At 45.7% G+C, this 26,537-nt stretch overlaps 2 pseudogenes; one reads left to right on the forward strand and one right to left on the reverse strand.

Annotated features, from left to right (window-relative positions):
* Positions 1–26,537, forward strand: part of LOC132206005 (zinc finger protein 420-like) — a 59,722-nt pseudogene that overhangs the window by 22,066 nt on the left and 11,119 nt on the right.
* Positions 7,544–13,141, reverse strand: LOC125449226 (zinc finger protein 229-like; annotated as a pseudogene).

The following is a 26,537-nucleotide window of genomic DNA, read 5'->3' on the forward strand; positions in this document are numbered from 1 at the left end:
TAGTTTAGCATGACACAACGAGCCAAATGGCCTGTTTCTATGCTGTACTGTTCTATGTTCTATGAGCAGTTCGTGTTTGTAAATGGTTGTCTCAGACTTTGAAGCAGGTTCAATTGAGGAAGTCAAAAGGGAATCAGGTGGTTCTTGAAGAAGTAACAATATGCAGGATACAGGGAGAAGCAAAATAATTACACTAAATGAGATACTCATATTGGAGTCAAATACAGAGAATGCTGGAGAAACTCAGTGGCTCTCACATCATTTGCGGAGTTTTTCCAGCAATTTCTGTTTTTGTCTCAAATTTGCAGCATCTACACTTCTTTTGGTTTTTTTGTCTGATTGTTGATCCTTTTTCAATGGGAATAGTTTCTCTGTCTATTCTATTCAGCCCCCTCTTGATTTTGAAAACCTAAATGTGATCTCTTGCTTGCTTCACTCCAGGATAATCAAGCTATCCTCATAACTGAAGTTTCTAATCCCTGAAAATAATATTGTGAATCACTTCTACACTCACTCCAATGCGTTCAAATACTTCCTATAATTGTGCCCATAACTGTATACAATATGCCAGCTGTAATCTAACACATTTCTTATACAAATTCAATATTGCCACCTTGATTTTATACACTCTGCCCCTAACAATAATAATTAAAAGGCTTTGCTGTAAGAGCTGGTCTATTCTATTCTAGATCATAGGTTAAATAACTGCTTAGTCAAGCATGGCGTTCGAGTTCTTGATTTCTCTAAGTTTACAAGAAACTGATTGATATCCTGTTACCAAGTGTTGCATTTTTGGATCTTTATTCCTCTGTTAAAAGAGGACTTGAATTTAAAGAGCATCAGTTACAAATCCAGGATGCTCCAAAGTGCTTCACAAACAATAAAGGTATCTTGAAGTGTTGTCACTCTTATAGTATAGGTAAAACAGCAGCAATATTGTGCATAGCAAGGTCCCAGGAATAGAGGATGGGCAAATGGGCTGAGGAGTGGCAGATGGAGTTTAATTTAGATAAATATGAGGTGCTGTGTTTTGGTAAGGCAAACCAGGGCAGGACTTATACACTTACTGGGAAGGTCCTGGCGAGTGTCACTGAACAACTTTGGGGTGCAAGTTCATAGTTCATTGAAAGCGGAGTTGCAGGTGAAATATGTAGTGAAGAAGGCATTTAGTACTTTTGCCTTTATTGGTCAGTGCAATCAGCATAGGAGTTGGGAAGTCATGCTGTGGCTGTACCGATATTGGTTTGGCTATTTTTGGAAAACTGCATTCTATTTTGGTTTCCCTGCTATAGGAGAGATGTTATTAATCTTACAAAAGATTTTTAAAATGTTGCCAGGATTGGAGGGTTTGAGCTGTCAGGAGAGGCTGAATAGACTGGAATTATTTTCCTTGGCGCATCAGAGACTGATGGGTGATCCTATAAATGTTTATAGCATCATGATGGACATGGCTAGGGTGGATAGACAAGGTCTTTTCCCTAGTGTGGGGGAATCCAAAACTGGAGGGCATAGGTTTAAGATGAGAGGGTAAAGATTTAACAGGCCTAAGGGGCAACACTTTCACACACAGGGTGATGTGGTGTATGGAATGAGCTGACAGAAGAGGTGGTGGAGACTGGTACAATTACAACATTTAAAAGGCATCTGGATGGGTACATGAATAGGAAGGATTTGGAGGGATATGGGCCAAATGCTGGCAAATGGGACTAAATTAATTTAAGATATTGGGTCAGCAGGGATGAGTGGGCCGAAGAGTCTGTTTCTGTGCTGTACATCTCTGTATCTGTAAATAAGATTCTCACCAAATAATCTGTTCAGCGATATTTGTTGAGGAACTCACCAGGGGACTCATCAGATGAACAGTATGGGAATGAGACATAGGGAGCTTCCTATAATATTCAATATTTTATTCAAATATTACAATTTCATCCAGAAATTTATTCCTGATTTTGAGAAGAGAAACTCCTTATTGACCTTTTACAAATGATTTCTGACTAACCCAGTTATTTTAGAGCTAGTTATTCTAATTTGTTACATGCCATAACTAACACACTATAGCTACAAGAATGATTCAGAATTAGGAAAACCCTTGAGCTGCCTCCATAAACAAATGTCAAAACGTTTACAATAAAATGCAGTAACTGTCAACTTTGATTCATTCTCCCCAACTGGAGCTTGACTCGTACAATTCTAAATCATTCATGTCATAAATCCAAATGGATTTTAAAGAGTTGCCATTTCTCTGTTCACCTGCATTCACCTTGAGGATATTTTCAGAAGATGGGATTAGCTGATGGGTTTAATTCGCTCCCATTTGGCTTACAGTCAGTTTTTCTGTGGATTATGTGTTGATATCTTGAGAATTTAAAATGTTATTTCAGCTTTTGATCTATAATAATTACTCAATGATGTCCTGTTGTTGTGTCACTGAGCATGTTTGGGACCAATTCTTTGAGGCAGTTTCACCACACTTTTCCCACATTAACTACACCACAAGTCACATGGCATATGTCATCCAATATGCCCTCAACCCTTTACTCACTGTCAATTATTCCAATTCCCACTCACTAATGTGATGCTCTCCATCTCTTACTCTGAGTTATGGTGTGATATTCTCTGAGTAGAAGATCGCATTCATTCTCATCCAGGAACACTTGAGGACTTTTACTATTCTATCTAAAATTGATGTAATGCGTTGTCTGTAGATCAGAGGCTAAAGCATTTGCAATCAGTTTGGAAATAACTTCCAAATTTCCTGTTCTCAAGCACGTTCTCTTGAAAATTAACAGAAAGAATGAAACTACATCTTTCAAAAGTAAAGTTTCTAGTCACTATGCTGTCAGTAGAAAGGGTTAGCTCGTCTACTTGTTTGCAGATTGGTGGAGTTTTGTCCAGGTTTTGGTTCTTTCTTAACATAATTGTAGAAAAATAAAATTAAAAAAAAGGTAAAACACAGACCTTGACCGCATTTGACCAAAACAAAACTATACAGGATAGAGCTTCTCACATTATCTGAAATCCAGATCATAAGTTCAAATCTGGAGCTTCCCCTTTGGGAATCAAACATTTTCATGCCTTTCACAATTCTACCAATATTTTGCAATTCATACTTAATAGTTTACTCTCACTCAGTATAATTACATTTCACAAAACAAAACCTGGCAGTATTTTGATTAAACATAAATTGGAACATTCTTTTGTAGGTGGTGTACAAGGAAGCTCCTGTCCACTATCTATCTGCACAGAAAACGCGCTGTGCTTCTGGACACACACATGCTTGCGCACACACACACATACTGCAAGCACATTCTGCTAAACATGATCTTAGTGAAAGTCTTCTTTGTGACACTAGTAAATGAGATGCCTCTTGTTGTTGTGTCAGTGATAATGGGAACTGCAGATGATGGAGAATCCAAGATAATAAAATGTGAGGCTGGATGAACACAGCAGCATCTCAGGAGCACAAAAGCTGACGTTTCGGGCCTAGACCCTTCATCAGAGAGGGGGATGGGGTGAGGGTTCTGGAATAAATAGGGAGAGAGGGGGAGGCGGACCGAAGATGGAGAGAAAAGAAGATAGGTGGGGAGGAGAGTATAGGTGGGGAGGTAGGGAGGGGATAGGTCAGTCCAGGGAAGACGGACAGGTCAAGGAGGTGGGATGAGGTTAGTAGGTAGGGGATGGAGGTGTGGCTTGGGGTGGGAGGAAGGGATGGGTGAGAGGAAGAACAGGTTAGGGAGGCAGAGACAGGTTGGACTGGTTTTGGGATGCAGTGGGTGGAGGGGAAGAGCTGGGCTGGTTGTGTGGTGCAGTGGGGGGAGGGGACGAACTGGGTTGGTTTTGGGATGTGGTGGGGAAAGGGGAGATTTTGAAGCTGGTGAAGTCCACATTGATACCATTGGGCTGCAGGGTTCCCAAGCGGAATATGAGTTGCTGTTCCTGCAACCTTCGGGTGGCATCATTGTGGCACTGCAGGAGGCCCATGATGGACATGTCATCTAAAGAATGGGAGGGGGAGTGGAAATGGTTTGCGACTGGGAGGTGCAGTTGTTTATTGCGAACCGAGCGGAGGTGTTCTGCAAAGCGGTTCCCAAGCCTCCGCTTGGTTTCCCCAATGTAGAGGAAGCCACACCGGGTACAGTGGATGCAGTATACCAGATTGGCAGATGTGCAGGTGAACCTCTGCTTAATGTGGAAAGTCATCTTGGGGCCTGAAATAGGGGTGAGGGAGGAGGTGTGGGGCCAAGTGTAGCATTTCCTGCGGTTGCAGGGGAAGGTGCCGGGTGTGGTGGGGTTGGAGGGCAGTGTGGAGTGAACAAGGGAGTCACGGAGAGAGTGGTCTCTCCGGAAAGCAGACAGGGGTGGGGATGGAAAAATGTCTTGGGTGGTGAGGTCGGATTGTAGATGGCGGAAGTGTCGGAGGATGATGCGTTGTATCCGGAGGTTGGTGGGGTGGTGTGTGAGAACCAGGGGGATCCTCTTTGAGCGGTTGTGGCGGGGGCGGGGTGTGAGGGATGTGTTGCGGGAAATGCGGGAGACGCGGTCAAGGGCATTCAAGATCACTGTGGGGGGAAAGTTGCGGTCCTTGAAGAACTTGGACATCTGGGATGTGCGGGAGTGGAATGCCTCATCGTGGGAGCAGATGCGGCGGAGGCGGAGGAATTGGGAATAGGGGATGGAATTTTTGCAGGAGGGTGGGTGGGAGGAGGTGTATTCTAGGTAGCTGTGGGAGTCGGTGGGCTTGAAATGGACATCAGTAACAAGCTGGTTGCCTGAGATGGAGACTGAGAGATCCAGGAAGGTGAGGGATGTGCTGGAGATGGCCCAGGTGAACTGAAGGTTGGGGTGGAAGGTGTTGGTGAAGTGGATGAACTGTTCGAACTCCTCTGGGAAGCAAGAGGCGGCGCCGAAACAGTCATCAATGTAACGGAGGAAGAGGTGGGGTTTGGGGCCTGTGTAGGTGCGGAAGAGGGACTGTTCCACGTAACCTACAAAGAGGCAGGCATAGCCGCCTCTTGCTCCCCAGAGGAGCTCGAACAGTTCATCCACTTCACCAACACCTTCCACCCCAACCTTCAGTTCACCTGGGCCATCTCCAGCACATCCCTCACCTTCCTGGATCTCTCAGTTTCCATCTCAGGCAACCAGCATGTTTCTGATGTCCATTTCAAGCCCACCGACTCCCACAGCTACCTAGAATACACCTCCTGCCACCCACCCTCCTGCAAAAATTCCATTCCCTATTCCAAATTCCTCCGCCTCCGCCGCATCTGCTCCCACAATGAGGCATTCTACTCCCGCACATCCCAGATGTCCAGGTTCTTCAAGAACCGCAACTTTCCCCCCACAGTGATCGAGAATGCCCTTGACCGCGTCTCCCGCATTTCCCACAACACATCCCACAAACCCCGCACCCGCCACAACCGCACAAAGAGGATCCCCCTCGTTCTCACACACCACCCCACCAACCTCCGGATACAACGCAGCATCCTCCGACACTTCCGCCATCTACAATCCGACCCCACCACCCAAGACATTTTTCCATCCCCACCCCTGTCTGCTTTCCGGAGAGACCACTCTCTCCGTGACACCCTTGTTCGCTCCCCACTGCCCTCCAACCCCACCACACCCGGCACCTTCCCCTGCAACCGCAGGAAATGCTACACTTGGCCCCACACCTCCTCCCTCACCCCCATCCCAGGCCCCAAGATGACTTTCCACATTAAGCAGAGGTTCACCTGCACATCTGCCAATGTGGTATACTGCATCCACTGTACCCGGTGCGGCTTCCTCTACATTGGGGAAACCAAGCGGAGGCTTGGGGACCGCTTTGCAGAACACCTCCGCTCGGTTCGCAATAAACAACTGCACCTCCCAGTCGCAAACCATTTCCACTCCCCCTCCCATTCTTTAGATGACATGTCCATCATGGGCCTCCTGCAGTGCCACAATGATGCCACCCGAAGGTTGCAGGAACAGCAACTCATATTCCGCTTGGGAACCCTGCAGCCCAATGGTATCAATGTGGACTTCACCAGCTTCAAAATCTCCCCTTCCCCCACCGCATCCCAAAACCAACGCAGTTCGTCCCCTCCCCCCACTGCACCACACAACCAGCCCAGCTCTTCCCCTCCACCCACTGCATCCTAAAACCAGTCCAACCTGTCTCTGCCTCCCTAACCTGTTCTTCCTCTCACCCATCCCTTCCTCCCACCCCAAGCCGCACCTCTATCTCCTACCTACTAACCTCATCCCACCTCCTTGACCTGTCCGTCTTCCCTGGACTGACCTATCCCCTCCCCACCTATCTTCTTTTCTCTCCATCTTCGGTCCGCCTCCCCCTCTCTCCCTATTTATTCCAGAACCCTCACCCCATCCCCCTCTCTGATGAAGGGTCTAGGCCCGAAACGTCAGCTTTTGTGCTCCTGAGATGCTGCTGGGCCTGCTGTGTTCATCCAGCCTCACATTTTATTATCTTGGAATTCTCCAGCATCTGCAGTTCCCATTATCTCTCATCGAGAATAAAATGTGAGGCTGGATGAACACAGCAGGCCCAGCAGCATCTCAGGAGCACAAAAGCTGACGTTTCGGGCCTAGACCCTTCATCAGAGAGGGGGATGGGGTGAGGGAACTGGAATAAATAGGGAGAGAGGGGGAGGCGGACCGAAGATGGAGAGTAAAGAAGATAGGTGGAGAGAGTGTAGGTGGGGAGGTAGGGAGGGGATAGGTCAGTCCAGGGAAGACGGACAGGTCAAGGAGGTGGGATGAGGTTAGTAGGTAGCTGGGGGTGCGGCTTGGGGTGGGAGGAAGGGATGGGTGAGAGGAAGAACAGGTTAGGGAGGCAGAGACAGGTTGGACTGGTTTTGGGATGCAGTGGGTGGGGGGGAAGAGCTGGGCTGGTTGTGTGGTGCAGTGGGGGGAGGAGACGAACTGGGCTGGTTTAGGGATGCAGTAGGGGAAGGGGAGATTTTGAATCTGGTGAAGTCCACATTGATACCATTAGGCTGCAGGGTTCCCAGGCAGAATATGAGTTGCTGTTCCTGCAACCTTCGGGTGGCATCATTGTGGCACTGCAGGAGGCCCATGATGGACATGTCATCTAGAGAATGGGAGGGGGAGTGGAAATGGTTTGCGACTGGGAGGTGCAGTTGTTTGTTGCGAACTGAGCGGAGGTGTTCTGCAAAGCAGTCCCCAAGCCTCCGCTTGGTTTCCCCAATGTAGAGGAAGCCGCACCGGGTACAGTGGATGCAGTATACCACATTGGCAGATGTGCAGGTGAACCTCTCCTTAATGTGGAATGTCATCTTGGGGCCTGGGATGGGGGTGAGGGAGGAGGTGTGGGGACAAGTGTAGCATTTCCTGCGGTTGCAGGGGAAGGTGCCGGGTGTGGTGGGGTTGGAGGGCAGTGTGGAGCGAACAAGGGAGTCACAGAGAGAGTGGTCTCTCCGGAACGCAGACAGGGGAGGGGATGGAAAAATGTCTTGCGTGGTGGGGTCGGATTGTAAATGGCGGAAGTTTCGGAGGATAATGCGTTGTATCCGGAGGTTGGTGGGGTGGTGTGTGAGAACGATTTTATTATCTTGCCTCTTGTTGTTGTTGGTCTTTCTGTGTTTGAACAGTTTGGCTGTGATTCCATCTTTGCTGGGGTCCTTTCTGCTTACTCAGCCTTTTCCCATTCAAACGATGAGGGTACCACATTTACACCATGACAGAAAGCTGCAAGACACTAGATTTGTCTGTGTCATGTGAGTACAGCTCACTGGAATGTTCAACCCAGCAGGATATCTGTTTCCTTCTGTCAGTGAGAATTTCAAATTCTCCTAATCTCCAGGCAGCAATTTTGGTGGTGGGTGCACCAAATGTTCGCTTGATCCCATCAAATGGAGCACAGATTTTCCTTTTCAAGTTCAATTTGGATTTCTTGACAGAGAATCCAGGATTTCTTTGCACAGTATCTCCCTGCCGTTTCCATTCCTGCACTTGAAAGTAGCCAAGACAGCAGTGTTCTAGACATCAGGCTTATTTTTTTTTAATTCACTTGTGGGACATAGGTGTCACTGGCTGGACTAGCATTTATTGCGCATCCCTAGGTGACTTGAAAATGGGGTGAGTGGCATTCTTGAACCACTGTTAGACCACATGGCAGACTTACAATGTTGACAGGGAGACACTTCCAGAATATTGTCCCAACAACATTGAAGGAACAGTAAAATATTTCCAACTCAGGGTAGTGAGGGACTTTCAAGTGTTGGCGTTCCTATGTATCAAGTGACCTTGTATTTCTACATGGTAGTAGGTTTGGAGGTATTGTTTAAGGATCTATGGTGAATTTGTGTGGGCATCTTGTTGTTGGTACACTGTACATCAGTGGTAAAGTTAGTGCATGTGGTGTGCATCAAATGGGCTGCTTTGCCTTATATGGTGTCAAGCTTTTGTCAGTTTTGTTGGTGCTGCACTCATCCAAGTGAGTGCAGTGTTCCATTGCATTTTTGGTTTGCAATTTGCAGATGGTGGACAGGCTTTAGGCACTCAACAGCTGAGTTACTTGTTGTTTCCCAGCTTCTTAATGGCTCTTGTTGACACAGTATTTAGATGGTTAGTCTAGTTCAGCTTCTGGTTAACAGTATCCCCCATGATACTCATAGTAGCATACACAGTGATGGTAGTTAAGGGCAAGTGAGTAGATTGTGTTTTATTCGTGATAGTCCTTGCCTGGCATTTTTATGGCATTTACTTGTGACTTTTCAGTCCAAGCCTAGATACAGCCAGGTTTTGATGCATTTGGACATGGACTGCTTCAGCAGACTGTTGTACGTTAGGTGGGTTTGGTTTTTGCTGCAATGCAGATGCTACCCCTGCTTTGTTGTGGGTTCTGTCTTTACCAAAAGTTGCAGCTGCTGCTGCTGTGTCATAAATAATTGAACTCAATAACTCCAAAGCTTCACTGACATGAATGTTGCATGATAATGTGATTGTTGCTATACCTGGAAAATATCAGAATGCTTATGTGCTTTGGGAGATTTAATTGCAAAATGCAAAAATGTGTAAATGAGTAAGAATTGTCAGCATAGATGAATTAGCACCTTCTTGCTGGAGATGTTGATGAATACTTTCAGACAGTGAAGTGCTGGTTTTGCATCAAAAATCAATTTAACATTCAAGTAAAGGCTGATAATTGTATTGTAATTGAGCTCCTGTTGAGTTTTTGAATAAGGAGAAGGATCACAAATTATGATTTTAGAAAAGAACACTGAACCTCTGAAAATCAGTGATATATCCTGAATATTCAACTGCCGCTATTAATCAAGATTGTTGACTTCAGCAGAAACACTGCAGTGATTAACAGCAGCAATATCAGTAGAATCCAAACACTGCTGATGCTTATAAATTCGCTGATGCCTCAACAAATTGGATGACCGAGTGAATCCTTTTCCACATGTGGAACAGGTGAAGGGCCTCTCCCCCGTGTGAACACGCTTGTGTACATTGAGATAGGATGCAGATCCAAACTTCTTTCCACAAGCAACACAGCTGAATTGCTTCTCCTCAGCATGAATTTGTCTGTGTGACCAAAGGCCGGAATAAAGAGTGAATCCCTTCCCACAAACAGGGCAGATAAATGGCTTCTCTCCGGTGTGAACTTGCTTGTGTGACCAAAGGCCAGATGCATGAATGTATCCCTTTCCACACACAGAGCAGACGAATGTCTTTTCCCCAGTGTGAACTCGCTTGTGTGATGAAAGGCCAGAAGAATGAGTGAATCCTTTGCCACACAGAGAGCAAATGAATGGCTTCTCCCCAGTGTGAACTCGCTTGTGTGACCAAAGGCCAGATGAATGAGTAAATCCTTTGCTGCACACAGAACATATAAATGGTTTCTCCCCAGTGTGAATCCACTCATGTGCAGTCAGGTCAGAAGTCTGGCTGAATCCCTTTCCACAGTGAGAACAGCTGAATGGCTTCTCTCCATTGTGAATTCACTGGTGCAACATGAGGCGGGCTGAACGAGTGAATCCCTTCCCACATTCAGCGCAAGTGAATGGTCTCTCTCCAGCGTGAGTGTTTTGGTGTTCAGTGAGGGTGGACGACTGCCTGAAGCTCTTTCCACAGTGAGTGCAGCTAAATGGCTTTTCCTCGGTGTGAATTCGCGGGTGCAACATGAGGCTGGCCGACCGAGTGAGTCCCATTCCACACACGGAGCAGGTGAAAGGTCTCTCTCCAGTGTGAATTTGCTGATGTACCACCAGGTTGGATGACTGAGCGAATCTCTTCCCACACTTGGAGCAGATGAACGGCTTTTCCCCAGTGTGAACTCGCTGGTGTGCACTGAGGTTGGATGAAGACCTGAATCTCTTCCTACAGTGAGCGCAACTGAATGGCATCTCCTTGTTGTGAATTCTCTGGTGTGACATGAAGTTGGCCGAATGAGTAAATCGCTTCCCACACATGGAACAGGTGAATGGTCTCTGCCCAGTATTATCTTGCTGGTGTGACACAGAATCAGCTGAAGACTTCAACAACTTTTTTCTGCGGGAGGTGCCGCTCTTCCCATTGTGTATTCGTTGGTGTGACCGGACACTGGATGACTGAGTGAATCCCTTCCCACATATTGAACAAGTGAATGGCTTCTCCCCAGTGTGAAGTCGCTGGTGTGCAGTGAGGGCGGATGACTGCCTAAACCTCTTTCCACAGTAAGTGCAGTTGAATGGCCTCTCCCCAGTGTGAATTCGCTGATGTAGCATGAGGTTGGCTGACTTGGCAAATCTCTTCCCACACATGGAGCAGATGAATGGTCTCTCCTCACTGTGAGTTTGCTGGTGTAACATGAGGCTGGATGAATTAGTAAATCCTTTTCCACACACAGAGCAGGTGAATGGCCTGATCCCAGTGTGAATGCGTTGATGGGTTTCTAGCAGACGGGATAATCATACCCTTTGCCACAGTCCTCACATTTCCATCGTTTTTCTGCAGTATTAGTCCCAATGTGACTGCATCGATGATATTCCAGCCTGGATGGATATGTGAAACCCTTCCCACAGTTCTCACATTTCCAAGGTTTCTCCATGGTGCAGTAGTCCTTGCGGACTATTAGTTGAATTATAAGTTCAAGCTTTGTTCAGATGCACAACAAGTTTCACCTCACTGTGCTGTGATGTTTTCAGGGTGTGTTGTATTAAACTGGTTAAAACTCTTTCTGGGTTTTCATTACTATGTAGTTTTTGATGCAGAGCACCTGTGCCAACAGCACAGGTTCAATTCCTGCACCAGCTGAGGTTACCATGGAAGTCTCACCTTCTTAACCTTGCCTCTCATCTGAGATGTAGTAACCGTCAGGATAAGCCATCTCCTATTGTGTCTCTCTGACAGCGTGGGACCATGGTGACTTGACCTTTATAAACCTCTTTCCACAGTAAGTTCACTAGAACACTCTCTCAGGTTGTGTAACTGGTTAAAAAAATTTCCGCTCAAGTGTCTGTGCATGCAACATTCAGGTGCTGATGAACTGAGTGACTTTCTCAGATCTTGGCACGATGTACAGTTCAAGTTTCCCATCAGCAAATCCTCTCTTTCTAACACCCTGGAATAGAAGTTCATAGAAGTCAGCACTGGGAGTACATGATAGAAATTTTGAACAAACAATTTCAGTTTTTGTGGAATATTTTTCCTTTCTTGTTCTCCCAAAACTGTAAATCCCTGATTCACACACTCCTCCCTCTTTCTGTTAAAATCCAAATAAAGCTTTTGATAACTATTTCTGAATATCTTTAAAAAATGTACATCCAGAGACAGCAATATCTCTGATAATTCAGTTCAATCATTACTCATCACAAAACATTAATCTGGTCCTGCAATCCGTTCGGACTGCAGATGCTGAAAGTCAGGGTCAATAAAATGTGGAGCTGGAGGGGCACAATAGATCATACAGCATCTGAGGAACAGGAAAGTCAATGTTTGGAACCTTCATCAGGACTGACCTCCCAGATGCTGTCTAACCTGTCGTGCTCTTCCAGCACCACATTTTATCAATCAGTCTGATCCTCACTGTCTCCTATATTCAATGTTGCCATACCATACAGAACTGGAGAAAAATAGCTTCATGTTCATAACTGACTGCAATAAATAATCATGAAACACAAAACAACTATGGTGCAGAAGAAGGCCATTCAGCCCATTGTGCCTGTATGGTTCTCTACATTATCATTCTGACTTTATGCCATTCTACTGATGTTTCTGTCATCCTGTGCATTGCATCTAGTCAAATCATAAGATAATACCCTTGACTGAACCTGCCTAAACAGTTCCATGCATTATATTCGAGATCCTAATCACTAGCTGCATGAAAAATTATTTTCTCCCATCACATTATTCACTTTGTAAATGATTTGAAATTTGCACTCTTGTTCTCAACGCCTTTAGCAGTATGAACAGTTGTCCACTATCCACTTCCACATAATCTCCTTTTAGCCTTCTCCAATCTATCTTCAGGACTGAAATTTCCATATCCATATTCCCAAGTGTTTCTCTTGCTCCTTCTTTCCCATTCAAACTAAATTAAATCTGGAATCAGCCTCACAGTCCATTCTGGTTACCGACTCTCTTCATGCAGTTTAACTAACTCTAATTAAATATTGGGAAGAATGAAGCCACTGTTTCCAGTCCTTGCTCCAATTTTCACTCCCGAGCTGCTAGCTCAAACCCTCACTCTGGCATAACTCTGATATTCAGCCAGGCTATTCACAGCTTGGTGTTACATTTGACTCTGAGAGGAGCTTCTGATCTTATATCACTGCTAGTACTAAGACCGCCTATTTCCATCTCTGTCATCTCATTTGAGCCTGCCCCACCGTAGTGTAGCTACCGCTGAAACCCTCATTCATATCTTTGTTATCTCAGACCTCAACTGCTGCAATGCTTTGCACAGCGATCCTCCACCTTCTGATCTCTGGAAACTCAGTCACCCAAAACTTGGCATTCGGCAAATTGCAGCAACTCTTGAGTCCTGCGCTCGCTGACCTACACTAGCTCCCATCCAAACAAACTCCAGACATAAAAATTCTCAGCTTTGCTATCAAATTCCCTCAAGGCCCACCTCTGCTTGTTTCTGTGATATTCCCCATTCCAGAAGAGCCCTTCGAAATATCTGGGCTGCTCTAATTCCATCCCCACAATTTTCATTGCTCCATCGTTGGTGACTGAATTCTTAAGTTGCCTCGGTACTGAGGTCTGGCATTCCCGACCCGACTTTTCTCCTTAAAAAGCTACTTTCTTTGCCCAAGAAGTTTGATCACCTGCCGCGATATCGCTTCGTGTAGCTGTACAGGACAATTTGTTTTACCTCTTTTCTGTGAAGTGCACAGGGATAATTTATGATGTCAAAGGCGGTATTGAAATAGATGTTGTTGTTGTTGTTGCTGCTGCCGTTCGGGAGATCAGTCTCTGATTGTTCCAATGGGCTCTTTTTGTCAGGTCACATGACACGAGGGACAGCGCATGCATCCTGCAGGGTAATGCCCTCACCAAGATGGCTGCTGCGCGCGCGTCCTGAGCCCTCCGGCGGCCGTTAACTTGGGGCCTGTTTTCTGATGAAAGCTGGCGTCTGGCACTGAATCTGGAGCTTCTTACACGGGGTTTGAGTGTTCCGTCTAACAGAAACACCGGCTCCCTACTTGGAACCACTGACAGGGCAACAACTCTCCAGCCCTGTGTGATCTCAGCTGAGCGCCCCCACGAATCCCACATTATCCCTGTACAACGCATGCTCAGTGCCCAACTGAGTGATTGGCAGCAGACCCTAACCAAAGAAAACAAAATGTGAGGCTGGATGAACACAGCAGGCAAAGCAGCATCTCAGGAGCACAAAAGCTGACGTTTCGGGCCTAGACCCTTCTGCTGCTTTGCCTGCTGTGTTCATCCAGCCTCACATTTTGTTATCTTGGAGTCTCCAGCATCTGCAGTTCCCATTATCCCTAACCAAAGAAAGGGGGTGGTGTGGCTGGAGGTCCGAGTAGGTCACCGGTCCTCCAACCAATTAAAGTGAAAGAGGGGCGGGACTAATCTACGATTAGGATGCAGATTGGTTAGAGAAGGTTCACAATTTATTCATTCAAAATAAAACAAAGCAACACATTCTCGTCGTGGTGTGAAGCTGGGTGAATACAGCAGGCCAAGCAGCCTGAGAACAGCAGGAAATTTTGACGTTTCGGGTCGAAACGATTGAGGGGAAGGGGATTCTGAAATAAATAGGGAGACAGGGAGGCGGATAGAAGATGGATAAAGGAGAAGATAGGGTGAGAGGAGAGACTCATCTGGCGAAACCAACATTTCTTCAAGCCCACCAACTCCAACTGCTACCTCGACTACACGTCCTCTCACCTACCTTCCCGCAAATAGCGATTCCCTACTTCCAATTCCTCTGTCTCCACCGTGTTTGCTCCCAAGATCGGGTGTTCCACTCCAGAACAGATGTCCTCTTATTTCAAGGACTGCAACATCCACCACCACCGGCCCCCCCCCACCCCCACTTAAGTGGTCGAAAATGCTCTTGACTGTATCTCTTGCGTTTCCCACACCTCTGCCCTCACATCCTTTTCCCCCAACAAAGACAGAATCCCCTTGTCCTCACATATCATCCCACTAACCTCCGTATCCAAGTATCATTCTTTGCCATTTCTGTCACCTATCAAGCAGGGACTTCTTCAGACTGAATGATCTCTTATTCATGTGAACACTTTAATTAGACACGCCAGTAAAAAATATAAAGAAAGCAGAAAAGAATTCAAGCAGGGAATTAGGAGAGCAAGAAGGAGCCATGAAATGACCTTGACAAGTAGGGTTAAAGAGAATCCTGAGGCAGTCTTATACATACATTAAAAGCAAAAGGATAACTAGGGAGAAGGTAGACTCAGAGTAAAGGGACACCATTTTAGGAATGAGATAGGGAAGAAAGAATTCCTTGCCACAGAGAGCTGTAGGGGCAGAGTCCTGGTTTAATATTTAATGTGGAGATGGCTATCCATCTTGATCAAATTGATCATTGATCAGTAAGGGAATCAAGGGTTACAGGGAAAGGGCTAAAAAGTGAATGTAAAGATTGTTGGATGAGCCATGATCCTATGGAATGGTGGAGCAGGCTTGAGGGCTGATCTTCCTACTTTTTTTGCTTTATCATGAAAATGCCCCTTTAGTCCAATTCTGTATTTTATTCATTAGCCAATCTTCAATCTATGGTAATATATGCCTCCAAACAGCATGCATCACATGTATAGTATCTTACTAAATGCTTTTTGGAAATCTAAATATATCGCAATCAGCTGGGTACTCATTATCTACCTTGTTTGTTACCTCAAAGTATTTTAATAAACTTGTCAGGTATGACTGACCCTTCATAACGCCCTGCTGACTCTGTTTGGTTATACAGGTAATGCGTATTTCTAAATGCTCTGTTATCCAATCTATAACCAACCATAGGGCAGGTTGTGAAATTGAGCTGAATGAATCTGATTCATAGGATTGGCCACGGAAAAAATGACATTGAAGATTGCTGGATCTTCATAAAAACTCATCTGTTTTAGTAGTGTCCTTCAGGGAGTGGAATCTCTCATTCAGTCAGGTCATAGAGACTCTAATCTCCATGGGAAGATGGGGTTGAGGGACAGAGAGAGACAGAGAAAGGATGAGTTAGAGGGATTTTATTTACCAACAATTCAACTAGAATTTTGGAAAAATATTTCAAAACCAGCCACCTCCACCACCTTGAGGGCCAAGGGGAGCAAAGCATTCATCACCTTGAAGCTCCCTCCAAGTCACACTATGTCCTGACATCCAATGCTGGATGAACAGAAATTTCCTCCAAATCAGTAAAAGCTACTGGCTTCAGTCCCTGCGACAACCTTCCTAACCCTGACTGTATTGCCGTCCCTAGCAACTGTCTGAGCTGGACTGTCCACAAAGTTGAAGGAAGACCAGACTCAGACACACATCTTTGACCACAGAGCCACATTTCCACCTTGACATTCTATTTCCACTTCGGTGACACGGCACAGCCTCAGTTCCCCTGTGCTGAAAATAGGAAAGCCTTGTTAAAAATGTGACACTGGAATACCCTAACACCTTCTGATATCTCCCACTTTCAAGCTTCTTCTAATCTCAAGTACATCTAAAACTATGCTGCTCACTTGCGCCAAACCTTATTAACCTCATTCTGTACTCACTGACCTAAAAAGCCTGCCGGCTGAGAAACACCAAAATTCTGCATTTCTTATCTTTGTTCTCAAACCTGCCTGTGAAAGCTCTTCCAATCTCTGCTGGTCGCACAATCCTTCTAGATTGCTGCACTAGCCAAATTCCAACCTCTTGACCATTCTCAAAAAATCAATGGCCTCACTATTGGTAAATGTCCTTTAAGACCATAAGACATAGGAGTGGAAGTAAGGCGAGTCCACTCCGCCATTTAAATCATGGCAGGTGGGCATTTCATCTCCACTTCCCTGCACTCTCCCTGTAGCCCTTGATTCCTTGTGAGATCAAGAATTTGTCGATCTCTGCCTTGAAGGCATCTAATGTCCCGGCCTCCACTGCACTCCGTGGCAATGAATTCCACAAGTCCACCACTCTCTGGCTGAAGAAATGTCTCCTCATTTCCGTTTTAAATTTACCCCCTCTAACTCTAACACTGTGCCCACAGGTCCTAGTCTCTCCACCTAACGGAAGCAACTTCCCAGTGTCCACCCTTTCTAAGCCATGCATTATCTTGTAAGTTTCTATTAGATCTCCCCTCAACCTTCTAAACTCTAATGAATAAAATCCCAGGATCCTGAGCTGTTCATCATACGTTAAACCTATCATTCCAGGGATCATCCGTGTGAATCTCTGCTGGACACGCTCCAGGGCCAGTATGTCCTTCCTGAGGTGTGGGGCCCAAAATTGGACACAGTATTCTAAATGGGGCCTAACTAGAGCTTTATAAAGTCTCAGAAACACATCACTGTTTTTATATTCCAACCCTCTTGAGATAAACGACAACATTACGTTCCCTTTCTTAATCACAGACTCTACCTGCAAGTTAACCTTTAGAAAATCCTGGACTAACATTCCCAGATCCCTTTGCACTTCTGCTTTACGAATTTTCTCACCGTTTAGAAAATAGTCCATGCCTGTATTCTTTTTTCCAAAGTGCAAAACCTCACGTTGCTCATAGCCCTAGAATCATAGAGCAGATAAACAGGTCATTCAGTCCACCTTGTCTATGCTGACCAACAAACACCAAACCAGGGTAATCCCATAGCCTATTGCAGCCCAACCATTTATAGTCATAGAGTTATATAATCACAGAAACAGACCCTTTATTGCAACTCCTCACACCATCCAGACATCCCAATCTGACCTAGTCTGATTTGCCAGCATTTGGCCTGTATCCCTTTAAATTTTTCCTATTCATGTACCAGCCAGATGCCTTTTAAATGTTGCTGTTCTACCTGCCTCCTCCACTTCCTCTGGTAGCTCCTTCCACGTACACAGCACCCTCTGTGTGAAGAAGTCACCCCTCAGGTTCTTTTCAAATCATTTCCTGCTCACCTTACCCTTGTGCCCTCTAGTTTTGGACTCCTCCACCCCAGGGAAAAGACCTTGGCTATTCACTCTATCCATGGCCCTCATGATTTTATAAGGTCACCGCTCGGCCTCCAACGCTCCAGGGGAAAAAAAACCCAGCCCTCCTGCTGTTGCCCTCTAGTCACAGCAACATCTTTGTAAATTTCTTTCTGCGCCCTGTCAGGTTTAACAACACCTTTCTTATACAAGACGGCGTTTGGTTTAGAGATAATGGGAACTGCAGATGCTGGAGAATCCGAGATAACAAGGTGAGGAACTGGATGAACACAGCAGGTCAAGCAGCACCTTAGGAGCAGGAAGGCTAACGTTTCGGGCCTTGACACTTGGAAACGTCAGCTTTGCTGCTCGGCCTGCTGTGTTCATCCAGCTCCATATCTTGTTATCTCCGACGTTTTTATTTAAACGTGTCACTTGCTTGGAGACTTGAGACCTAAAGTGGGCATTTTACGAAGGCTAACCGATGCACCGACAGCTGCCTGCCCCCAACCCCGTTTCAACCATCACACGCTGCCTGCGGAAACCTCAATCAACCTTCTTCAAACGAACATCGCTCATACTGCGCATACTCCAACACACCCACCAGAATAAATGAAGTGGCTGATGACCAATTGAGGGAGAGGGGCGGGGACTCAGCCAGTTTTCCAACCAACCGGAGAGAATGAGGGGTGCGGCCAGGCTATGGCGCAAGCATGCGCCGTGCTGTCGCTGGAGCCAGAACATTGTGTCCTAGACAGAGAGGGAGGGGCTTTCTGTCCACTTCTTTTGCAGCACGTTCAATGGGAAGTATTGCCCAAGATGGGTCAACTCTAAGCAAACATCACAGCAAGATCTGACAGAGTCACCTCTTTCGCTACCGCCTAAGTATCTTCGGCATTCCACCGTGCAAGGTAAAAGGTTTGTCTGTCGGTAAAGATTTCCGTGATCCGTGATCAGTGTCACTGGCAAAGCCCCAAGCAATTCGAAATCCTATCCAGAGCAGCTCTGGAGGATGTGCCCAGGTCTGGGCAGCATACCTGAAGAAGGTGAGACTGAATGGGCCTGCCTAGGAGAGCAGTGCAGATTCACCTCACTGATACCTGGTTTACTTTATGAGCAGAGGCTGCAAAAATTGAGCTTAAATTCCTTTTTGGCACAGTTAAGAGGCAATTCGACCTCTTTTATCCACACTAACTCACTGTAGAGCAATGTTATGAGTCTAATTTCCCAACTCTTCCCCGCAATGGATAGCAAATTTATTTCCCTCAAAAGCCTTTCCAGTTGCCTTTTGTAAGTATTGACCCTGTTGTTCCACCATCGAAATAGAGTTAGAGACAAAAAAAACTGCAGATGCTTGCATCCAAGATAGATAAACAGGAGGCTGGAAGAACACAACAAGCCAGGCAGCATCTGGAGAAAAGTAGAGTTCAATGTTTCAGGTGTTACCCTGAAGATTAACTTCTCCTTTCTTGCAGATGCTGCCTGGCTTGCTGTGTTCTTCCAGCCTCCTGTTTGTCTGTCCAAATAAACAGAGTGGATTATGTCCTGCCATTCATTCTGTACAAATGTGCTCTGTTTTGCTGTGCCTGTTAGAGTCATAAAGATGTACAGTAAGGAAACAAACCTTTTGGTCCGGGGAAAATAGCCCCAGCCTATTCAGCCTCTCCCTAGAGCTTAAACCCTCCAATCCTGGCATCATCCTTGTAAATCTTTTCCAAACCCTTTCTAATTCTGCAACATCCTTCCAATAGCAGGATGACCAGAATTGAACACAGTATTCCAAAAGTGGCCTAAACAATGTCCTGTTCAGGCGCAACATGACCTCCAACTCCTTACCCAATGTACTGTCCAATAAAGGCATGCATTCCAAATGCCTTCTTCACTAACCTAACTACCTGTGACTCCACTTTCAAGGAACCATGAACCTGCACATCAAGATCTCTTTGTTCAGAACACTCTCCAGGACCTTACCATTAAGTGTGTCCTGATTTGCCTTTCAAAAATGCAGCACATTGCATTAATCTAAAATAAACTCCATCTGCCGCTCCTCGGCGCATTGGCCCATTTGATCAATATCCCTATGTACTTTGAGGTAAACTCCTTGACTGTCCACCACTACACCTCTAATTTTGGTGTCATGTGCAAACTTAGTGACCGTACCTCCTATATTCAAATCATTTATATAAATGTCAAAAAGCAGTGAACCCAGCACTGATCCTTGTGGCACACCACTGGTCACAGATCTCCAATCTGAAAAGCAACCCTCTACCACCATCCTCTGCCTTCCACCTTCAAGCCAGTTCTGTATCCAAATGACTAGTTCTCCCTGTATTCCATGCAATCTAGCCTGGGCATCCAATCTACCATGAGGAACCTTGCTGAACGCCTTACTGAAGTCCACGTAGATCATGATCACCACTCTGCCCTCATCAATCCTCTTCGTTACTACTTCAAAATTCACTCAAGCTAGTGAGACATGACTTGCCATGCATAAAGCCATGCTGATTATTCCTAATAAGTCCGTTCTAAATACTTGTGAATCCTGTCCATCAGGATCTCATCCAACAATTTGCCCAACACTGATGTCAGGGTCACTGGTTTATAGTTCTCTGGCTTTTCCTTACCACCTTTCTCAAATATTGGCACCACTTTAGCCAACGTCCAGTCTTCTGGAACGTCAACTGTCGCTAACAATGATACAAATATATCAGCAAGTGGCCCAACAATCACTTCCCTTGCTTCCCACAGAGTTTTAGGGTACACCTGATCAGGTCCTGGGGATTTATCCACCTCTGTGTGTTTTAAGATGTCCAGCGCCACATCCTCTGTAATATGACGACATTTTTCAAGATGTCGCTACCTATTTCCACACGTTCTATATCTGCCATATTTGTCTCCACAGTAAATACTGTTGCAAAATATTCGTTTAGTATCTTCCCCATTTTCCATACATAGGCAGCCCTGCTGATCTTTAAGGGACCCTATTCTCTCCCTAGTTACCCTTTTCTCCCGAATATATTTCATGGAGAACAAACGTAGCCTGTTCAAGCCAACCTTGTGTTTGAATTTCCTGCTAAGATTCTGGTCATTCTCTTCTGATTCAAGACTCCGAGTTGGCCATTTGACATAAAGTGCCTACTCTGCCATTCAGTAATATCCGATCTGGAACCAGTGTTCTAGCGAAAAGGATAAATAGGGTGGTCAGTAGGACTTTAAACTTCTGAGTTGGGGGGAAGGAAAAGTGAAAGAGACAGGGAGTGTAGAGTTAAATGGAAAGATAAGCAACAAGATAGCATGTGTACAGGTGGATTTAAGCTCAAGGCAGACTAGGAATACATCAAAAAGGAAGGATAGCTTAAGACATCTTGGGATTTCCAACCTCTGTAATAATGATAAGAAAGTTAGCATTAAGGCACTTTATCTAAATGCTCGTAGTATTCACAACAAAGTGGATGAATTAACAGCACAAATCCTCTTGAATGATTACGATGTGGTAGGCATCACAGAGACATGGTTGCAGGGAGTTCAGGACTGGCAGTTAAACATCCAAGGATTCACAACATATCGAAAAGACAGGGAGGTGGGCAGAGGGGGTGGGGTTGCCTTGTTAGTTAAGATGACAAATTAAATCTACGGCACTGAATGACATAGGGTCAGAGGGTGTGGAGTCTGTGTGGGTGGAATTGAGGAACCACAAAGGCAAAAAAACTATAATGGGAGTTATGTACAGACCTCCTAACAGTGATCAGGTCCAGGGGCGCAAGATGCACCGAGAAATAGATAGGGCATGTCAGAAAGGCATCATGGTGATCATAGGGCACTTCAAAATGCAGGTGGATTGGGTGAATAATGTTGCCGGTGGATCCAAAGAAAAGGAATTCATGGAATGTTTGCAGGATGCCTTTTTGGAACAGCTTGTGATGGAGCCCACAAGGGAGCAGGCTATTCTGGACTTAGTGCTATGTAATAAGCCAGACTTTATAAAAGACCTTAAAGTAAGGGAACACTTAGGAGGCAGCGATCATAATATGGTAGAGTTCAGTCTGCACTTTGAAAGAGAGAAGGCAAAATCGGATGTAATGGTGTTACAGTTAAATAAAGGTAATTATAGGGGCATGAGAGAGGAATTGACGAAAATTGACTGGAAGCAGAGCCTAGCGGGGAAGACAGTAGACCAACAATGGAAGGAGTTTCTAGGTGTAATTGTGGACACAGTACAGAGGTTCATCCCAAAGAAAAGAAATATTATCTGGGGTGGGATTAGACAGCCATGGCTGACAAAGGAAGTCAGGAAATATATCAAAGAGAAAGAGACAGCCTATAAAGTGGCGAAGAGCACTGGGAAATCAGAAGATTGGGAAGGCTACAAAAACAAACAGAGGATAACAAAGAGAGGAATAAGGAAGGAGAGGATCAAATATGAAGGTCGGCTGGCTAGTTAATATTAGAAATGATAGTAAAGGTTTCTTTCAAGACATCAGAAACAACCGAGAGGCAAAAGTAGACATTGGGCTGCTCCAAATTGATGCTGGAAGGCTAGTGATGGGAGATAAGGAAATAGCTGAAGAACTTAATAAGTACTTTGTGTCAGTCTTCACAGTGGAAGACATGAGTAGTATGCCAACAATTAGGGAGAGTCAGGGGGCAAAGTTGAGTATGGTAGGAATTACAAAAGAGAAAGTGCTAGAAAAGCTAAAAGGTCTAAAAATTGATAAATCTCCTGGCCCCGATGGGCTACATCCTAAAGTTCTGAGGGAGGTGGCTGAGGAAATAGTGGAGGCTTTGGTCATGATCTTTCAAAAGTCACTGGAGTCAGGGAAAGTCCCAGACGATTGGAAAATTGCTGTTGTAAACCCCTTGTTTAAGAAAGGATCAAGGCAAAAGATGGAAATTTATAGGCCGATTAGCTTAACCTCGGTAGTTGGTAAAATTCTTGAATCCATTGTCAAGGATGAGATTTCTAAATTCCTGGAAGTACAGGGTCAGATTCGAACAAGTCAGCATGGATTTAGTAAGGGGAGGTCGTGCCTGACAAACCTGTTTGAATTCTTTGAAGAGGTAACAAGTATGTTAGACCAGGGAAACCCAGTAGGTGTTATCTATCTAGACTTCCAAAAGGCCTTTGATACGGTGCCTCATGAGAGGCTGCTGAGCAAGGTGAGGGCCCATGGTGTTCGAGGTAAGCTACTGGCTTGGATTGAGGATTGGTTGTGTGACAGAAGGCAGAGAGTTGAGATAAAAGGCTCTTTTTCGGAATGACAACCGGTGACGAGTGGTGTCCCGCAGGGTTCAGTGTTGGGGCCACAGCTGTTCACCTTATTTATTAATGATCTGGATGAAGGGACTGGGGGCATTCTGGCGAAGTTTGCAGATGATACAAAGATAGGTGCACAGGCAGGTAGTACTGAAGAGGTGGGGAAGCTGCAGAAAGATTTAGACAGTTTAGGAGAGTGGTCTAGGAAATAGCTGATGAAATTCAATTTGAGTAAATGTGAGGTGTTGCACTTTGGAAAAAAGAATACAGGCATGGACTATTTTCTAAATGGTGAAATTTGCAAAGCAGAAGTACAAAGGGATCTGGGAGTGTTGGTCCAGGATTCTCTAAAGGTTAACTTGCAGGTAGAGCCCATAATTAAGAAAGCAAATGTAATGTTGTCGTTTATCTCAAGAGGGTTGGAATATAAAAGCAGCGATGTGCTTCTGAGGCTTTATAAAGCTCTAGTTAGGCCCCATTTAGATTACTGTGTCCAATTTTGGGCCCCACACCTCAGGAAGGACATACTAGTCCTGGAGCGTGTCCAGCGGAGATTCACACGGATGATTCCTGGAATGGTAGGTTTAACGTATGATGAATGGCTAAGGATCCTGGGATTGTACTCATTACAGTTTAGAAGGTTGAGGGGAGATCTAATAGAAACTTACAAGATAATGTATGGTTTAGAAGGGGTGGACGCTAGGAAGTTGTTTCTGTTAGGCGGGAAGACTAGGACCCGTGGGCACAGCCTTAAAATTAGAGGGGGTAAATATAAAACTGAAATGAGACGAAATTTCTTCAGCCAAAGAGTGGTGTGCTTGTGGAATTCATTGCCACGGAGTGTAGTGGAGGCCGGGACGTTGGATGCCTTCAAGGCAGAGATCGACAAATTCTTGATCTCAGAAGGAATCAAGGGCTACAGGGAGAGTGCAGGGAAGTGGTGTTGAAATGCCGATCAGCCATGATTGAAATGGCGGAGTGGACTCGGTGGGCCAAATGGCCTTACTTCCACTCATATGTCTTATGGTCTTATGGCTTATCTGATAGTGATCTGACTCCACTTTCCAGGCGGCCTCTGATACAATTTGATTTCCTTATTAATCGGGAACCTTTGTCTTAAACATATTCAATGATTCTGCATCCATCACTTGCAAGGTTATAAATAATCCCAAAGACTCACAGGAATAAAATGATCCTCATTTTCTTAGAAGGTTTTTATAATTGTCCTCATGTTTAACCTTTGTTCCCTAATCCTCGACACTTCTACAAGTGGTAGCAACCATTCACCTTTACCTCGCCCCTCTAATAAACGCAGGCTCAGCCTGTGCAAATTTTCTCATAAACTAGCCCCCTCTTCCCAGGAATCTGTTGTGTGTACATTCTCTAACATGCTTCTAATGCCATTATATAATTTTGTTTAGTAAGGAGACTAAAATTATACACAGCACCTCAGTCTCACCAATACCCTACACAATACAGGATTACATCCCTACTTATATATTCCATTCACCCTGCAATACACAATGGCATTTCCTGTCGCTTGCTGCATCTGCAGGCTACATTTCAGGGATTCAAAAGGGAACAATTTGCTAAGCCACCTTGAATCATATTGGCCTTGGTGTGGAATCGCATGTTAACCAGTTTTCCACGCATGCAGGCAATGGAGACCCAGAAATGTTTTTAAGACAATCAATTATAGCTCCATAAGTAAGATAATAAAATGTGAGGCTGGATGAACACAGCAGGCCCAGCAACATCTCAGGAGCACAAAAGCTGACGTTTCGGGCCTAGACCCTTCATCAGAGAGGGGAATGGGGTGAGGTTCTGGAATAAATAGGGAGAGAGGGGGAGGCAGACTGGTCAAGGAGGTGGGATGAGGTTAGTAGGTAGGAGATGGAGGTGCGGCTTGGGGTGGGAGGAAGGGATGGGTGAGAGGAAGAACAGGTTAGGGAGGCAGAGACAGGTTGGACTGGTTTTGGGATGCAGTGGGTGGAGGGGAAGAGCTGGGCTGGTTGTCTGGTGCAGTGGGGGGAGGGAATGAACTGGGCTGGTTTTGGAATGCGGTGGGGGAAGGGGAGATTTTGAAGCTGGTGAAGTTCACATTGATGCCATTGGGCTGCAGGGTTCCCAAGCGGAATATGAGTTGCTGTTCCTGCAACCTTCGGGTGACATCATTGTGGCACTGCAGGAGGCCCATGATGGACATGTCATCTAAAGAATGGGAGGGGGAGTGGAAATGGTTTGCGACTGGGAGGTGCAGTTGCTTATTGCGAACCGAGCGGAGGTGTTCTGCAAAGCGGTCCCCAAGCCTCCGCTTGGTTTCCCCAATGTAGAGGAAGCCACACCGGGTACAATGGATGCAGTATACCACATTGGCAGATGTGCAGGTGAACCTCTGCTTAATATGGAAAGTCATCTTGGGGCCTGGAATAGGGGTGAGGGAGGAGGTGTGGGGGCAAGTGTAGCATTTCCTGTGGTTGCAGGGGAAGGTGCTGGGTGTGGTGGGGTTGGAGGGCAGTGTGGAGCGAACAAGGGAGTCACGGACAGAGTGGTCTCTCCGGAAAGCAGACAAGGGTGGGGATGGAAAAATGTCTTGGGTGGTGGGGTCGGATTGTAGATGGCGGAAGTGTCGGAGGATGATGCGTTGTATTGGGAGGTTGGTGGGGTGGTGTGTGAGAACGAGGGGGATCCTCTTTGGGTGGTTGTGGCGGGGGCGAGGTGTGAGGGATGTGTTGCGGGAAATGCGGGAGATGCGGTCAAGGGCGTTCTCGACCACTGTGGGGGGAAAGTTGCGGTCCTTGAAGAACTTGGACATCTGGGATGTGTGGGAATGGAATGCCTCATCGTGGGAGCAGATGCGGTGGAGGCGGAGGAATTGGGAATAGAGGATGGAATTTTTGCAGGAGGGTGGGTGGGAGGAGGTGTATTCTGGGTAGCTGTGGGAGTCGGTGGGCTTGAAATGGACATCAGTTACAAGCTGGTTGCCTGAGATGGAGACTGAGAGGTCCAGCCCAGGTGAACTGAAGGTTGGGGTGGAAGGTGTTGGTGAAGTGGATGAACTGTTCGAGCTCCTCTGGGGAGCAAGAGGCGGCGCCGATACAGTCATCAATGTAATGGAGGAAGAGGTGGGGTTTGGGACCTGTGTAGGTGCGGAAGAGGGACTGTTCCACGCTCCATAAGATGAGTTTTCACTTCCAGCTCTGTTGGTTTATACAAAATTTAAGGTAAAATCCATGCAATTGTCTGTGATTTGAGCTCATGAGACTAGGCCTCAGAATCACTAGTCTAATGACAACACTACTACATGAGTGTCTCTCCTTCCTTGCATGCTCCAGTTTCCGTTCTTTTTCATCACATTGCTTTCTCCAAGAATCTGTCCAATTTTTTGGGCTAACCACAGTTGCCCTGTTTTTGCCTCAGTATTTGTGGAGCCCAAACTCTAATATATTTAACTAACTACTCTTGTCATGTCCTGTCATCTCAAAAATTCAGATTGCTTTGTCTCTGCACATATTTCCTGTTGTACCATTAAATATGTGTTGCCTTCTTTGAACTTGTGGATAAAGGGAAGTTGATTGGATTTCAAAAAGGCATTTGATAACATGCCACAACAAGGAATGTTGGAGAAAATAAAAGCTCATAGAATAGAACATAGAATACTACAGCGCAGTACAGGCCCTTGGGCCCTCAATGTTGCGCC

This window comes from Stegostoma tigrinum, chromosome 42, assembly GCF_030684315.1.
Source record: "Stegostoma tigrinum isolate sSteTig4 chromosome 42, sSteTig4.hap1, whole genome shotgun sequence".
NCBI lineage: Eukaryota > Metazoa > Chordata > Chondrichthyes > Orectolobiformes > Stegostomatidae > Stegostoma > Stegostoma tigrinum.